At 29.1% G+C, this 3304-nt stretch overlaps 1 long non-coding RNA gene across 1 annotated transcript; it reads left to right on the forward strand.

Moving 5' to 3' along the window:
* Positions 1-740: 740 nt before the first annotated feature.
* On the forward strand, positions 741-2757 carry LOC112758661 (uncharacterized). Its single transcript, XR_011873645.1, has 2 exons — positions 741-1082; positions 2382-2757. It is a non-coding gene; the product is annotated as an uncharacterized lncRNA (long non-coding RNA).
* The last annotated feature ends 547 nt before the right edge of the window (positions 2758-3304 follow it).

The raw sequence follows: 3304 nt of genomic DNA on the forward strand, positions 1-3304 counted from the left end.
TAATACATAATTTAGAATTTTATTATTTAGATTTTATATTTAAAAAAAAGTGAGTAATCTTTTTCTTAACAATACAATTGAAATATCTCTCTTTTTATATAGAATAATGCTACACATTCAAGTTTTTTTTTTGTTAAACAAGTCCAACTAAATTAATTTAAGATAACAAAAATCAGTTATGACTAGCATTATTCTACATCTTATTGTTTAACTTGGTTAGACTTAGTTCATAAAAAGACTTGAATGTGTAGTATTACTCTTATATATATATATATATATATATATAGTTGAGAAAGTTCTTTCAATTAATGCAGTTGTTACGAAAAAAAATTAAAACTAATATAAAAAAAGATAAATAATACTCTTTCGAGTCGATTTCTAAGAAGAAAATAAATTTTATTTAAATTGAGAATTGATCATTCTAATAACATCTAATATGAAATATTTAAAGGTTTAATTACTCTGCAGGTCCTTATAGTTTCATCGAATTTTCAATTAAGTCCCTATACTTTTTTTCTTTTTAATTAGGTCCTTATACATTAATTTTGTTTTTCAATTAAGTCCCAACTGTGAGAATATCGTTTAAGATAATAGAATATTCTATTTAAAAAATAAATATTCTCCTGTTTCAATTAAATATGCTAATTGGGCATGTCTCTATTTTTTTAAAATACCCAAAATACTCTTGACATTTTGTCCCAAAAGAAAAAGAAAACCCTAACCAGCTCCTAATTTGCTCTCTGAGAATAGTGTGCAATGCATTTTTCCTCCGTCGGTCCTGTCCGCCACTCGGCGTGCCTCGCCTCACCTCGCCGTCGAAGCCCTATCTGCCACTCGGCGTGCGCTTCTTCTTCTCCTTCTTCTTCTTGTTGTTGTTGTTGTGTTAAAATTTGAAAAAAAGAAAAAATTGGTGATTGGAGATGATGGGTTCAGGTACCAATTTGGTTACCACGGTCATTGGGTTTGGGATGAGTGCCACTTTCATTGTGTTTATGTGCACGAGAATCAATTGTAGGAGGATAAGAGGGAGTGTTGAATCTCGCATGATGTATAAGATTGAATCCAGGATTGACATAGAACAGGTAAAAATTTCACCTCTTCAAATCTCCCTCCTTTTCTGAGCTGATTTATTAAGCTTTTTTCTGGGTTGTGATTTGTGAACATGAGTTTGAGTTTTTAATATTCTGTTCAATTTTTTGAAAATTAGTTCTATACTATGTATTATTTGGTCATGGTTCTTAGATTGTTGTTCTGATCCAATCCTCCTTGAGGCATATAAGGAATGAAGACAGCTATAATTTTGGCTCTTTTGTAAGCTTCTATATCAAATGATGCAAATGCTGCATCCTTTTTCTAGAATAAATCTGTGACTTGGCTATAAATTTCAATCAGATGTAGAATTGGTATATAGGTATTGAACAATGTATATCCTGCCCTTTCATTTGATTCTTTTGTAAGATGAGTATGTGGTTGAGAAGTATTTCATATATCATATACTTCGAGTTCATGAATCTGCATATATCATATAATTCAAGTTGATGATATTATTTTTTGCCTAATTAGTAGTTTAGTTTATACCTAAGTTGTGGTTTTGCATATATCATATAATTCAAGTTGATGATATTATTTTTTGCCTAATTAGTAGTTTAGTTTATACCTAAGTTGTGGTTTTGTTTATTTTACTTATTTATCTGTTGGTGATTTAAATTTAAATTTTTTATTGTTTATAATAGCCAGAACATCGTGCTAATGACCCTGAACCCGAACCTATTATGCTTGATGCAATCCCCATTTTAAAGTTCAACCAAGAGGCTTTCAGTGCTATTTTGATACAATCCCCTATTATGTTTGATGCAATCCCCATGTTCAGAGGTCTCCCATTTTTTGAATTGATTTTTAAATTTTTTTTATATAATGGTTTAAGATTTATAATATAAATATTTATATACAGAAATTTTGTTAATTGGTGAATTGACATATAAATTAGTTTGCTGTGAACATCGTTAGTTGTGTGCATCTAGATCATTTTGTATATACAAGCTGAAACTAAGTTGTTGCAGATTGAATGAATCAGGGATTTTGTACAAAGATTTTGTTCCTAGAAAAGACTTTCTCAAACGTGAAGACTTGCAAAGTGCAAGTCTTTATGTTCATGTGAAGTCGACACTTGGTAGAATTTTCACAGACATTGCAATGTGGATTTTCTGTCCATTCAATGGACCAGCCACTCTTAAAATTGGAATGAAAAATATACCTTCTGAGAATTGACTTTTAATTAAGGTTTAGTGCTATTTATTTGATATTATTTGTTGTTGTTGATTTGGATTTTCATTAAAAATCTTAGTGTGTTTTCTCATGTTACAATTTATCATATCTTCTAGGAAAATATTTTGTTGTGGCAAAGACGGTGTGAGGATGCATTGTATTCCCTGCTCACTTTTGGTGCTCGACGGCCTATGCGTCACTTGGCATTAGTTGCAGTGGCAAAGATCATATCCAAGGGAGATGGAATATCTGTTTATGCTAGAGCAAACAGCCTTTAAGAATTTTTTTCTGATGGTTCTTGTTACCATAAGGAAAATTCATTTCTTCAATATACTTGCTTTTGAGTTTTTGTCATCCAAATTGGTTCGCTTGTTCAATATACTTGCTTTTGAGTTTTTGTCATCCAAATTAGTTCTCTTGTTTGAATAACTATATAGAACTCAATTTTTGTAAACGATTTGTTATTATTCTATCAATGATTCTTGTTACCATATACCATATGCAAGTTCTTTCATTATGTTGGTCATAATAAATACTTGAGTGATGGAAATTGAATTTTATATTATACTTATTACTATTATTTCTGTTTCATTTTATCTATTACCTTTTTTTTTGTATATTCTTAAGATAAGGTATTTTGAAAGTTAAAAAATAAAGAGAAGGTATTTTTGGTACAATTTGTATATAAATAAGAAAAAAAATGATAGTGATAAAATAAAAGGGATTATAGGAATATTTTTTATGTCGTAGAATCATTAAATAGGGATTATAGGAATATCTTTCATTGAATATTTATAATTTCTTTGAATTTTCAATTAGGTCCTTGTACTTTTTTTTTCTTTTCAATTAGGTCCTTAGGGGTATACAAGTAATTTCACAATTCACTAACATTTTTTTAACGTTTAACGTTAACAAGGACTAAATTAAAAAAAATAATGTATAAGGACCTAATTGAAAAGAAAAAAAGTATAAGGACTTAATTAAAAATTCGGTGAAACTATAGGGACCTGCAGAGTAATTAAACCATATTTAAATTAAT

The sequence above is a fragment of the Arachis hypogaea genome, chromosome 16 (assembly GCF_003086295.3).
Source record: "Arachis hypogaea cultivar Tifrunner chromosome 16, arahy.Tifrunner.gnm2.J5K5, whole genome shotgun sequence".
NCBI lineage: Eukaryota > Viridiplantae > Streptophyta > Magnoliopsida > Fabales > Fabaceae > Arachis > Arachis hypogaea.